The sequence below is a fragment of the Rhinolophus sinicus genome, linkage group LG05 (genome assembly GCF_036562045.2).
Source record: "Rhinolophus sinicus isolate RSC01 linkage group LG05, ASM3656204v1, whole genome shotgun sequence".
NCBI classification, from domain to species: domain Eukaryota; kingdom Metazoa; phylum Chordata; class Mammalia; order Chiroptera; family Rhinolophidae; genus Rhinolophus; species Rhinolophus sinicus.
In genome coordinates, this window is record NC_133755.1 from 179,245,626 (window position 1) to 179,260,753 (window position 15,128).

Here is a 15,128-nt window from a genome sequence, read left to right on the forward strand (position 1 = left end):
ACTTGCCGATGACCCGTTTGGCTCCAAGCACCAGTGTTTATAAAAGCTCCTGAAACGGAAGTATGTGGATCATTAGTGTCAGTTCTTCTGGGACGATGATGGAGGCCTTGGAATGAAATGGTTATGGTGCGGCAAGAGCAGAGCTTTCAGGATCCAGCCCTAAGTGGTGCGGACACTCAGTGCTTCTCGGTGCCATGGAGGGTGGGGCAAGGGACCTCCTGGAGATATGGAGATGGGCTGCCCTGCTCCTGGCCAAGGAGGGCCACCAGGGCGCGCAAACACTTTTATACCACTGAATAACGAAATCACATGCTTGCAGGTAGTCTCCTCCCACGGCCTGTAACCCCTGAAAGTACAATGTTTAAGCTTCCTTCTAACTCTGAAATTCTGTTACTATCAAAATATAGGTTAAAAAGGCTAAGATGAACACTAGGAGGATGTATCATTTAATCCTGGTATCCAGACTACATGAGGGAGGCACTTATTACTTCCATTGTACTGATTAAGCAAATGTGATTAAGAAATTGTGGGGACAGAGCCAGGAGTAGAGTTTCCAGGCTCTCGGCCTCACGTGGAAAGGTGCTGGCTCAGGTAGTAAATGGCCATCAACTGTGATTGGATGGCCATAAACTGTGGCTAGTTGGCCGTCAGCTGTAACCAGTGAGCCATTGGTCACTAATATAACTGCCGTGGCTACGCTAGCAGCAAAGGGGGGCTAGCAAGGAGGTGGTGGCTGAGCTAGCAAGAGCAGATTGCAGCTAGCAAGTGAGGTGGGTTGGCAGAGAGAAGTGGACGGCAGGTTGCAGATAGTGTGGCTCCTGCTTCCTGTGTCTCCAACCCAGCCTCCAGTGAGACCATAGTGGTATGACTCCCCCACCTATGGCTCCGTGGGTGTTCCTTTTTGGCCTCACCATATCCTGTGTTCTTGTGTGGGGAGCGGGAGCTGAGACCCTGCAGGCCGCCCCGTGTGACAGAAATACAAAATAACTTGCCCAACATTTCACAGTTTGTAGGGTTCAGGAATATCTGACTCCAAAGTCAAGGTTCAACCATGATGCCCAGACATTGTTTGCACTTCAAAGCACTGGCATTAAGTTAAAAAAGAGAGATTGAGAGAAGAGAAAGACAGGGAGGATGACTGTAGATTTACCCAACCAAATAAAGTGAAGTAAATCTGCCTTGTAGGGAAGAGAGGATAAGACTCAATGATTAATTTAAGGGAATCTGAATCATGCCCAATGAGATAAACTTCAATCCTGTGTTACATTTAGTTCGACTCATTATCTTTTGACAAACTGCCGGTTTTCTCTGATGATTCTGGAAAATCACCTTTGTTACGATTCCGACACATCGTGCTCCCTCACAGGCAGGCAGCCCCAGGTGCAGCAGTTGACCAGCGAGCGGGCCTGCAGAGCACACACCGCCCGGTAAGCAGCCCTCGCCCTGTGTTTTCATCTGGAAGACAACAGCTGATCCTGCAACAAATGCTTCCGTCTCTTCACCAACAATTATAATCCTTGCACTTTGAAACAGACATACAGAGAACTCCTCTAAGAAAAAGCTGGAAAGAGTACAATTATAAAAGTCATCTTCCCAGAGAAACTATGCCCCTGTGCACAAGGGCAGCTGATGAAATGACTTAGAGATGAGGGCGTGAGATGACCACGTATGAGGATTTGATCAAAGACACGCAAGATGTGACTGAACTAAAATACCACGTAACTATTAGCCATAATCCGAGAAATAAATCACTGTGTATTATTTATCATGTTCTATTGAAGAGTCACTACCAAAAAGGCAAGATCTTAAAGAACACATAGTAATTATTGAGAAGGGTCAGGGAAGAATACAGATAATATGAAGAAACAAAGAGAATGATTCCCTTGGATTTGGATGTCACAGGACTATGAAAATTACTAAAGAATTCTTACTGTCTATTCTGTAAAATACTTTTTGCATTTCAGTGTATATCTGTAGTATTTGTGGGTATCAAAAATCCTGACAATATTATTCCTTTGTCTTCTCCTATAGTAACATTTTAATCATGGTTTAATATGCATTAACCATGTAAAATATATCCGAGTTTGCAGAGTAATTAACTAAACAGCCTGAGGATTTCAGAATAAGAAGAGTCACCCAAATGCCCCTTACCTTAATGGAGACTAATGAGATATCGGTGGTGACAGCATGGATGAAAGCAGTAAGTCATGAAAACATATCAGTCAAAAAGGTATAAAGAAGACTGACCAAGATCAGTGCAGAAATGGCTCTTGTATTCATATCCCAAACTAGTTTAAGGAGGATGGGAAAATGAAACCAGTGACTGCGGTTCCTGACTGAGGAAGCTTGGTGCCATAAGCTCCTGAGTGCAAAAAGGTGAAGGGACACATTTTCTGCTTTACAAACCATTTTAGTGTCCTTTTAACAAATATTTCAATGGTCCTTGTAAATCGTTTATATCATGTATTTTAACATATATATACTTTAATACATGTGTTCATAAAATTTTAAAATCTCTAGAACCCTGAATATATTTAAATGATGCCTTTAAATTTGTGATTACATATCAAATATATGTCAAATATGCACATAAATTTTTAAACATAATAGTATTTTTAAAAATGACTTCTTGTTTAGTAGTAGTCTCATTTATATCAATTGAATGCATGAAGGGAAGGTTAGACACTAAACTTGAGTGGGAGAAGACGTGTCTGAGCTTTGAATACCAACTTTTTAATGTACAAAGACAACCTATTATTAAGGTTTGCGAACTGTGATTGATGAAATTTCAAGCCTGTATTGAAAAAATTGAATGCTGTCCAGCATAAAAAGAGCCATCCATATAGATATTTCAGATGGTTTTGCTATTGTTTGTATGAAAAGAAAAGCAATGAGCTCAGTAAAGATTATCGGCAATGCTCCACAAATGTAATTAACAATTACCCTGTGTCTATCCACTTCTACGCAATGAGAATATAGTCCTGATGTGTCCGTGGTGGTTTTTTGCTTTATTCTGACCAATTAACAGACTATTGGATATGACAGTAATTAGACACCTCAGCTGGAAGAAGATCATTATGTCTTAATGAGATGATTAAAAACAAAAAAAGTGAGCTTCTTGCAAAATATTAGCATGTACTTCAACGAACAATAGTACCATTTATTTTGTCTCCAAGTTCACTGTGCTTTGTCAGCCTGTATAAAAATATTCTCCAATCATAATATGCCTCAGAAAATTATCCAACCTAAGGGGAAAATAACAATTTTTAATGAATCAACTGTAAGTTTTAGCTATATTTATTTTGAGAACATTTGCCAGTGCTTCTCTGACATGACAAGTTATAGTTAGCGTGTAATATAAATACTATTCTGGTACACTTCACATTCACCAAGAATTTCAGTTTCTATACTGTTACATAGTTTAGGCCACCCTCTAAAATTTAACTTGCTCAGTGTCTATCAGATGGATTTGTTTTAGGCCCAAATACAGATCCACCTATGAACAGCCCTGGCAGGCACACACAAACGCAGACTGACTAGAGAGAAAGGAGAAGCTGTCTGAGGACCGCACACCCCACCCCCACCAAGGTCAACAAGCCCAGCAAATCACTGTGTGTGTCCTCTAGAATGGACAGCAGTAACACCTCTCACGTGCCACCCTGAATAAATGATCAAATAGGCTAGCATGAGGTTTGGTTTGGAGGAGGTGGAAAATTCAGTATGAAACCAGGATGGGAAAAAAAAGAGAGACAAAGAATGAACTATAAAACCTTGCTCGCCAGGGGGCATCTGAAGTTCATTCATTCATTCATTCATTCATTCATTCATTAATTCATCTGCACACTCTTTCAGTCACTCACTCATTCATTCAGAAGGCACTTATTGAACACTTATTATCCAAATAATTAGAATATAAATGTATACCTCTTAATCAATGTAAACATTCTTCCGTCCTAAAACAAGTAGTTGCTCTCTTATTTAACCATCATGTATCATCGCTGGTGTGGAAATAACCCCCCCCCCCACCCGGCAATTCTATACCTGTGTGTTCAAAGCCAGAAGCATCACCAGGAATACCACCACTTACTGCTGTCTAACCTACAAGTTTATTACATCCAAACTTGTCCTTCTGTCCTTCCTGTCTGAGACGGTAGAATATGCTTTCCTTCTTTATCTAAGGCCCAGCTACCCATTCCCTGGATGCCACCCTTAACCCCCCGCCTTCTGAAAGATCTTCTCTGTGGATTTTCCCACAGCAGTCGGCAATGAGGGAGCAGCTATGTATTTGTCTGGTAGTAAGCCCACTGCAGACGAGGGAGCTCACTTACTTTATTTGTATTCATAATTCCACCACTGATGACACCTTGGCCCAAAATACCCAGTTAGTCAATAGTTGCTGAGTAAATGGTCTTAGCAACGTTTGCAACTTCTGTCCTACCCCTGTTGCTACCATTGCTATGACCTCATCAAAGACCACATCTATTATTTATAAAAAGAATATAACATCCCAGTGGTGAGCATATAATTGTTCCATGAACTTTAAAAATGTATACCTTCTTCCCTCCTATAATGTAATCACATCGTTTTAAAACTGTAACTGCACCTTCTATCATAAAGGTGAAATGCTACATAGCCAAGTATATCTGAGCGACAGTATGGCTTTTCCCTGCTATCTTCTATCAATCAATTTATTTGTGTAGCACAAAATTGCTATTCCTCTAAATTGAAGCAGGAGAAAGCCTTGTATAACACTATTTTGATATACCTTGACATATACATTATGTAACAGCATTTTCCTTTGCTGTACTTTGCAATATAATGCAGAAATGCTTTTTTAAAAGTCAGCAACATCAGCAGGAATAAGACTTTTAAATGAAGCTCCTAGGAAGCCAGCATTCTCACACATAAAGACCAAGAGTTTGTTCCATGAGAGTTACATGTTTTCTGAAATTATTAAGTTGCAATTATCAGGTAGCAAGTGAATTTTTAAGCAATGAAAAATAGTATAAAGGAGAGATCTACCTGGAACTGTTGGATTTTATATATATATATATATATATATATATATATATATATATAGAATATATATGTATATATATATATAGAATATATATGTTATATATATTATATATATATTAAATGTAATGGTGTTATGTTAGATTTTTAATGTGAAAATGATTTTTTGTTTTTATGATCCTATGATGAAATATAAAACCATAACAAACAAGTAATAATACTACCAGCAGTAATAATACTACCTAAAACTTAACTGAGCACTTAATATGTCTGGGGCTTTCTTAGATTAGTGCATTGAAACCTCAGAGCAGCCAAATGAGTCAGGCACAATATTCATCAGTATTGATTGCACACTAAGAATGGGAGGTACAGAGATTTGAAGACATTTTTCCAGGACACCAGCAGATAACTGGTAGACCCGGGGTTTGAACACATGCCCTTAATGTTGAACACTATTCTTCCTTAGTGTGTTCCTATTTTAATGTAAATGAAAATAAAATACTCTTCTGTTCTTTTTTGTTAAAATTGAAATCATTTTTAGACTGTTTGGAGCACATTTCAGGATAAGAATGAGAGAAAATCACCAGCGACTCAAAATTCACCATCTTCAGAAGAGGATCTTATGAAGCGTGTATCTTCCCAGCACACAGGTAACGGTGAGTTATCTGACAACTGCCAAAAACCTACCACTGCATGACTTAATCAGAAACAACTCCTTTTAGCACTACTCAGTAACTGAGCTGTTCAACTGGTTTCTACGTCACCTGTATATTAAATCATGTACTTTGATAATCAACGAGTCACGTTATAATAAAAAATATATTTTTAATATTTACATGATTATATAGGAAGCCCAGACACATTTCTCCCTTAGAGAGACATGCAGAAGCAAATCTACTCTCCTGTGTTCAGGAAAGCATAGGATTTTTTGCGAGTAAGCTCTGAATCTAAATAAGCTCGATCCAAAAAAGAATTTTATTGCAGACTGATAATCCCCTAGGTTTATAATAAAAATGCTGACATAGCTTCAGCTACAGCATAACAAATGCAAAGCTATAATGTGTGCCTGTCAGAAATTCCCATTTATTTCCAATGTCCTAACAGATGTGCTTTACTGCCTTTAAATTCCCTCCAAAAGTTAATTGCTTGTCTATCAAAAAGATAAACATCTTGTTTTAGGCTTTGGGGATATTACATGTGGGGAGAAAAACCAATACCCTAGCAATCCATTGTGTCCAAAATTCATTTGCAGTAAGAAAGCCAAACTCTCTGAGAGCGTTAGAAAGCTACCAGGAGGGGATAGTCAGATCACCCCCAGGTCTTAATAACTACGGGATTCTCCATATAACATCATTAAAATATAATACACTTAGATGTTATTACACCAATAACGCTTGATTTATTGCTACATAATGACTATGATATTTTTACAAAGCAAATTTCACAATGAAGGTGACATACTTGTAGACTCTTGGGAATAAAAAATGCTTCAGACAAAATGGACCTTCAACATATCCAGTGCAGTATTTTTCAAACTATAAATCTTGACCCATTACTGAGTTGTGGACTTCAAAAAAAATAAAATAGATAAAGTAGAAAATATCACATGTAGTAAGAACGAATATCATTTTAGGAAACCTCTGTCAGGTAAACACATACACACACACACACACACACACATACACACAGGCATACTGTGCTGTGATGTGAAATGCATTTCTTACTGTGAAGTACTATTTTTTAAGCTTGAAACACTGATCTGAGCAACTGTTTCGTTTTATAGGCCCAAGGAGATTTCCCCAAGGTCACAACTCATTAACAACAGAGCCTGAAACAGAACCTATTTATCTAATATTATTCTATCCTCAGCACAAACTATATGTTATTAATGATGTTAGTGATTGCATGTCTTAAAATAAGTAAATAAATATATACATAAATAAATAATATAAATGCCCTGCGCCTTCATTGCCTTAACTTCATACTTCAATTCTGTTCTTGCCCTTCATGTATTACTATATAGTGTTTACATCACAGGGACAAATTAAATATTTATGTGAAGGCAGATAACAACAACCACAACAGAAATTTGTCCCTGTCCCCTTTTACAAAGGTGCACCTAAAAGTATGAGGCAACAGCGCGAGCCAAGAGGCAGATACAAAAAGAAAATTAATTTAGAAAAAACACATACACTGCTTTACACACGGTGTATTAACATGAGGATCTCATTCTCCAAAGAGCTGGTTTAAACTGAAAATATGTACATAGCCTCAGGAACATAAACTTTTAGAATTAACCATTCAGAGAAATTGAGATGCTTGTAAATCAATCCCTTAATTAATGATTAACATTAAAAAGGAAAAATATGACTTTGACACCTGACTTTTGATGTCACTGTTAGATTGGATGGATGGCAAATCTGACTAAGTCTGGGTATCTGTGTATTCTTAGATTCTTTCATTTATAAAACTATTAGATGCAGGACATGTAACAACACAGAAGCGTTATCTATCCTTGTTTGACTTTTTCAATACGCACACACTACGGATAGGCAGGCAGGAAGACAGGCAGATTAAAGCGATGTTTACAAAGCCAACGGTCCCTCTATCCTTGTTGTGCAGCTTCCTTCCTTCACTGAGCAATGTATGTATGGGCTTCCTTCGTATATTCCTCCCTTATTCTAACAAATACACAGTTCTAAGTTTATACATGTTCTACAATTTAACAAATACTGATTAATGAGGATGCCTTCTCTTTCAAATTCTGTATTTTTTCCAAATACAAAGGTAATACTGGCACATACATTAACATATATACCATTATAACTTAATATGCTGTTTTAATAATATATTTTTTTCTTGATTTATCCACTTTTCACACTATGTTTTGCTTGTCTGCTCTGGCAGATGAGGAAGTGAGGGCACTTACATCCATTTCTTCCTTCTTTCCTACTCTGCCTCCTGACGTTTGGCACTTACATTTTAGCTTTTGTTTTCCCACTGATTACCACTTATGACCTCAAGTAATATATACTTAAATGCCTCTCAATTTATCAGTGTTACATCAACCCGCCTCAATGAAACAGGAAGAATTGCTCCTCATGTTCTTCCTCCCACATTCCCCTGGTCCTATCATCTTCTGATACCTGTTATTTACATTATTATATTTATAACATCAAAAACAATAATTTATTCTCCAATGCTTTGTGTACAATTTAAATCTAAATATTAAAATCTCATATAGGCAACATTTCTAGCATTATGACTACATATTACTCGTTGCAAAATCAAGGAGTAAGATCAGACCCTCAGGGAAGGAATTTTCATCCTAACACTAAAGTCTTGATGCATGAAAAAGAATTTTCAGTGGATTATCTTTTAATTTTCTTTTGGTTGTCCAAGTTTCTTTTGGGCTATCATTCAGCTACCAGTTTTTCTGTACTTCACATTATCATTTTATTCAAAATATTTAGATTACTACTCAATATATTTTCATATAGTCATTCTTTGTCAGTATCTGCATTCTTCTGAAGTACGATTAAAAATTGGGTATCAAAGTCTATACTTAAAATAACTTTCTTTCAGGTCTTTGAAAATATTACTTTCATGTCTTCCTAGATCCCGTATTGTCAATGAAAGATCTGCAATGCTGACTGTCATTTCTTTGTAGGCAATCTATTTTATTCTCACTGTAGCATTTTCATCTTTGTCACGAAAACTTTGATATTGCACCAAGGTACATTTACATAATAGCTTGCCGGACTTTGAACTCTAAGGGCTGATGTCTGCAGTTAGACCGAGGGCAGTGATGGCCAGGTCATGCAAGCCTGCCCGAATCCAAGCCCTGTGGTTGTCTGCCCCGGCCATGACATTTGCTGTGGCCCATGGGACAGTAGCAAGGTAAGCAGAGACATGAAAAAGCCATATGCGTTGGAAATTTCACTCTGTGAATAATGCTGCAATTGGGTTGCTTTTCTGTTACTGACATACAAACTTACAAACACAGACAACAGTATGGTGGTAATCAGAAAGAAAGGGGGATGTTGGGGGGAGGTTGAAAAGGGTAAAGGGGATCAAATACATGGTGACAGGAAGGAGACTAGACTTTGGGTGGTGAACACACAAAGGAATATACAGATGATGTGCTATAAAGTTGTACACCTGAAACTTACTTAATGCTATTAACCAATATTACCCCAATAAATTTAACAAATAAAGTATTTTCTTTTTTTAGAAATTGCACTCTTCTTGCCCTTAGGAATCCTGCTGCCGAGAGAACAAGCCCAAGTTAGCAGGATGCTGACACTTGTGGCCCCGTCCCTTTTGTCATCACAGCCAACAGCCAGTCATGCGAGTGGATCCATCTTTTACCAGCTAATCTCACACCAATCCTCCAGGGGGACGGAGTCACGTGATCTCGTTCAAGAGAACAGATCCACATCTTGCCCAAACTTGAAGAACCAACCAGCCAAATCACAGGCACGCAAGCTAAATAAATGGTTGGTGTTTTAAGCCACAGCCAAGGTTAACTGACACAGAGTATTTCTTCAGCTTATAAAAATATTATTTTATCAAAGTATAGTCTCTGCCTTTCGTTTTCTTATTCTTTAATATTAATTAGACATTGACTCTACTGACAATTCCCCTTAACATTTTTACTTTCCATTTCCTCATCTTTCTGTTTTAAGTGTTGAGAGTTAATTTTCAATTTAACTTGAAGATAAAAACTAGCCCAAGCTGCAACAATGCCCTTTGTCTATCAGTTGGTCCACAAAATGTTTAATTTAGTGATCACATTTTTAATTCCCTGCAAATTTATTTTTCTCTCTTTTTCATAATAGCCTATTACAGCTATAATATCCTCTCAAATTCTACCAAGGGTACTAATTAGACTCCTTTTCTTTTTTTTTTTTTTTTTACAGGACTGTATTGGGGAACAGTGTGTACTTTCCAGGAATTTTTTCCCAAGTCAAGTTGTTGTCCTTTCAATCTTAGTTGTGGAGGACGCAGCTCAGCTCCAGGTCCAGTTGCCGTTGCTAGTTGCAGGGGGCGCAGCCCACCATCCCTTGCAGGAGTCAAACTGGCAACCTTGTGGTTGAGAGGACGTGCTCCAACCAACTGAGTCATCCAGGAGCTCAGTGGCAGCTCAGCTCAAGGTGCCGTGTTCAATCTTAGTTGCAGAGGGCGCTGCCCACCATCCCTTGCGGGACTAGAGGAATCAAACTGGCAACCTTGTGGTTAAGAGCCCACTGGCCCATGTGGGAATCGAACCGGCAGCCTTCGGAGTTAGGAGCATGGAGCTCTAACCTATTGAGTCACCGGGCCGGCCCTAGACTCCTTTTTAAAGTCTCTCGTGCTCCCTGAATTATACCTAAGTCTTCTGGTATCAGTTACTCTCTTTGTTCATCCAAATATAGTTTTTCCCTAAATATCAAATGATCTTTGATTATCAGTTTGTTTGTTTTTTCCTAAATGAAAACTGATGTCAGTGAATGTAAGTAGCTCGTATTGTTTCATCTACACTGTGAGATACAGTCATTACCCCAAAATCCCATCCATGCAATGGCAGGGATGTCAACAGTTAGGGTGGTGTGTTTGGAGGCTTCGTGATCAGAAAAGGAGGCAGGCTAACTGCAGACCCTCGCAACTCCAAATAAGACATGTTTTATTTTGTGTGTGAAAGTTTCATGAATTTCACTACAAAACACACCTTTTTTATTGTTTTGCCAATGTTCAATATAGAATTTCACTGTCAAAAATAAATAAAGAAAAAAAAACAATGTTTCATTATTTTAATGCTGCCATAGGAGAATAGAGAATTAGGCTCATGTGTTTAGTGAGCTGACAAGCCAGAGCATATTAATTAGCTTCACTCTCAACCTCTTTTCAGGTTCTCATATGTTCGCTTCTTCAGGTCATAAATGCCTGATGCCGTGAAGATAAGTCAGGGAATCTGATTTTTGAGACAACGCACTTTGAGAATGATTTATATAGGAAAACAATTTACTTGTACAGAATAATTAAAGTTGTTAACACAGAGATTTTAAAGGAAAAACTTGGCTTTTAACTTCAAAAGAACATATACAATATGACACTTTCCACCAGATTTCTGAAATCAGTAGTTACATAGATGACTCGTGTTATTATTTGATTACCTTGCTGCACTAAACACTCTAGAATTTAAAGTTCATTTAAGCATTCTGACACTAAATAATATTTATTTTTTGTTTCCAAATTTATGAAAGCAACATCAGCTCAAAAGAAAGAGAAGCGTGTATTAAAATAAAATAAGGTTCTTTTCCAATAGCGACAGTGATAAATCACTTCCCAGGGAGAGCTCATGGAGGCTGGACACGGGCAGAAGAACAGCAGCCATCACCTTCACAGATCAAGCTAATCTTAAAACACACCCTGCCTCCTGCTGAGCTTTGATGGTTAGTATTCATTCGTCTTAAATATCAAGGCTGGTGTCCAACAAGTTATAGTGATCAAAAGAACTTTATATGAAAAAGTGTGTCAGGTAAAGGCTCTATTTTTATTTTAACACAGTTATTTAAAATTGCATCGTGAATGGAAAATGGCGTATATCGGAATTTGAAGGGAAATATAATTAAATAGCTGAGTGTGGTACACACAGCTAGTGTGTAAGCCGTGCACTGCCACTTCCTGCTGTGTCTGTCCCCCTGGGCAGATAGGTGCCCCTTCTTTACTCATAACACACTTGCACAGATGACTTGCTTTGGCAGTGAACTGGGAGGAGAAGCGATGGCCATGGTCGCTCTCCATCTGCCATAGGCTGGACACAGCACAGATCAAACCAGCTCCATCAGAAATCTGAGAAGAAACATGTCTGCTTTTCAGCCTTTGCTCAAAGGTCACTTTCTCTGAGACTTGATGGCCTCAGTTAAAATTGTAAGGTAGCCCCACACTAATCTTTACACTCTGTCTCCCACCCTTGCTGTCTTTCTGTCCAAAGCCCTTCCCCACCTTCTGAGTGCAGGTGAATAAATACATATACATGTATACACATACATATACGTAACTTATTTGTTTATAAGTTGCAAAAACCTGAAAATCACTACATGTTTCACAGTACCTTACTGACAAATTTTCTCTCTATATCCCCAAGAAGGTGGCAAGTGGCAATTCCCATTTTTAACAGATGGAAATAGGGGAAAGAGAAAGCACTGGGAAAATTTACTACAGTTGCTTCATTAGTACCAATGTGCAAGAAAGACTTTGGCCTGTTTTCTCTAACACATAAAGTGTATCATAGTTCAGGCTGACCTTAATCTAGACCTACACTCTCTTGACTTGACCTGACTAATGGATGACTTATTTACAACTGAGTAGGTGCTAGGAAAATCCCCAGTCGTGCTGCCATAGAAAATAATTGTTACTTGTGATGGAAATTAGAATGCAGAACCTTTTATCCCACAAAACGGTAACTGGGTGTAGTGAAATCACTGATGAGTGAGACTGCTCTGGTACCTTATGGGTTGACGAGTTTTTTCACGTGAGGTGGGCAATTCACCATTTTCATAGGTTTTTGTTTTTGTTTGTTTTTTAATGGCAAAATAAATGTGAACTTTTAAACAAAACAATTTTAAGTACTTTTCTAATGTTATCATTTGAAAGGTGAACTGACTATATTTGCAAAATACAAGACCTCGCACAGATAGCATGATTTTTTTCTTCCAAAAATCTTTTTTCCCTCAAAGTAAGACACTATGCCTTTGAGAACAATTCTCAAGCTAATCATAGAGAAAGAACTTTTGCTTATTAATTTCTACTCTTATTACTTCACAGGTGAAAGAAATCTAAACTAGAACACTATATACATGTTCTGAAAAATTTACTGAGCGTGGGATGATTAAAATATAGTACCTTCACATGCCTAACTGCATTATGTTCTCTAAAACATTCATTTTAAAATGAAAAATTAAAAGTAGCTGATACATTCAAATTTTTAACAGGTCAAAAAAGCTTCAAATACCTGATAATTACCAATAGTTTTAAATGTGTTTATGTCCTGTGGAAGATTCCACATCAAAATCAATGAGGCAAAGTCTTTGTTCAATGGCACCCAACAGGAGGGGAGACTGAGGCACACACACACGCTTACATCATCTCAGACTGACTCAGGAGAAGTTCATAGAAAGTGCTATGGGAACTTCAAGGAGGAAGTAACTGTATCTTACAGATGAAGGGAGAGTTTTAGGAATTGATATTTGAACTCTGTCTTGAAGGATGCATAGAACTGTGTCAGGTGAAGAAGACCCTCCTTATAAAAAAAAGTCTGGCACGTACAATGGCACAGAGGTGAAAAAGCAAAGCAAATTCAGTAAAGAGTTTGCAGGAGCTGTATCCAGGATGTAAGTACTCAATAAATTGGAAAAGGTTTTAACAGATTATTTATTCAACAAACATTTACTATCAACTAAATGTTTGCCATAGGAAATGATTTTAGATAGAAATGGTGTCCCGGGATTGTGAAGAGCTTTATACTACATGCAAAGTAGTTTGGAATTTATTTCATAAAGTTATAAGGAGTCATCAGTGGTTCTCAAGCAGGGGAGTGATATGATCAATTTCTTTCTTTTTTTTTATTTAAGTAACTAGAGTTGGAGGTGAGGGAGACTGGTGACCAAGAGATTAGTTGTTAACAAGCAACTATAGTGATTGAAGTAAGACCTACTGAAGGGTAAAATAGGGCAGTTAGGCAGAGTAAATGGAGACAGATAGATGTAAGCGAATTGTTTCCTATCACAGTGATGTGATGAAACATGTAGACAAAAGGAGACAAGAATCAGCAACTCCAAGAATTAAAAACTTAAGGAACTGTTTGGGGCGTGTTAACTTTTAGGTAATTGGTAAGGAGAGATAACAGGTGGGCTGTTTCAAATAGCAGAAGAGGCTAGGAGATATCAGAACCATCACTGGACATGTGGTAGTTGCAATCAGCTCAAGAGTCTAAGATACCGGATATCTCCATCATAGAAAATACAAAAGAAATCAAGAAACCTGAGAAGGCAAGATCAGAGATATTCAAGACAACTCAATAGAGAACAGTGCTCCAGAAATCAAGAGTCAGTGGCTTTTGGGAATAAGACATAATGTCATAAAGTCAATAATCAAATATATGAGGACTACAAAAATCTTGAAATATAGCAATAAAGAAGTCACTGGTGAGGAAAATTTGAGAACAGAGTAGAACCCAGATTACCATGAAATCAGGAATGAGTGGGAGATAAGGCAGAGAACAAAGGCCATTCTTTCCTAAAGCTTTGGTGATGAAGAAACAAAGAAAATAAGGACACTTGAGGGCAAAATAGAGTTGAAAATTAAGATAGATAGAGGGAACCACAACATAATTGTATGCACTACAGTGAAGGAGATGGAAGGTGGACACATTTTAAGACATCAGAGAGAGAAGTGATAATTGTGAGGCAAAATTAGACAGAAATAACCTTGGAGATGAAGGAAGGAGAGCGTCCTTTTTATGCATTCAGGGTGTGCCAGATGTCTCTCTATACTTTCCCACGCATTTCCTTAATTAGCCAAACACTACTAATAGAGTATTGTTATCTATCTCTAATTTACAGTCAAGAAATGGTGGAGCAGACAGGCTTTTTAAAGATGGAATGTCTCAGAAGTGATGACCTTTCTCTGTCAAACAGGAGGCAAGGTTATCTGTTCCCACAGCATTAGGAACTGGGTTGTGGAAATGGCAGAATGCCTGCATTAAATGAGAAAAGTGATTCCTGGCAGCTAATACATGAAATAAATAACCAGATTGCACAGTAATTATTGTATAACAAAAAATTACTCTGGAATGATTTATTTTTTCAAGCACTAGCTCAACAATTAGCGTATCCCTACCTTATAAGGTCCAATGGCTGCTTCAATAAACAATAGCCTTTAGCTTTGCAAGCGACAGGCATATGGCTCATACTGATGTAACTTACATCTATCTCTATAAGGTTTAATCTTAGCTCATTGAAGATACTTCTAAAATAATGTCTCTTGTACTATTACACAATTATTTTATTATGTGAAAACTCCATGCTGGAAATCACCAGCAAATAACTAATTAAAAACTAATTATTTCA

The 15,128-nt window shown here is 37.7% G+C and overlaps 1 protein-coding gene and 1 long non-coding RNA gene across 4 annotated transcripts in view; one reads left to right on the forward strand and one right to left on the reverse strand.

Moving 5' to 3' along the window:
• PRKN (parkin RBR E3 ubiquitin protein ligase) overlaps positions 1-15,128 on the reverse strand; it is a 1,115,215-nt gene that overhangs the window by 1,017,892 nt on the left and 82,195 nt on the right. The gene's annotated exons all lie outside the window — the stretch shown is intronic.
• On the forward strand, positions 8,807-10,728 carry LOC141571924 (uncharacterized). The gene is made up of 3 exons (XR_012496967.1): positions 8,807-8,916; positions 9,275-9,515; positions 9,939-10,728. It is a non-coding gene; the product is annotated as an uncharacterized LOC141571924 (long non-coding RNA).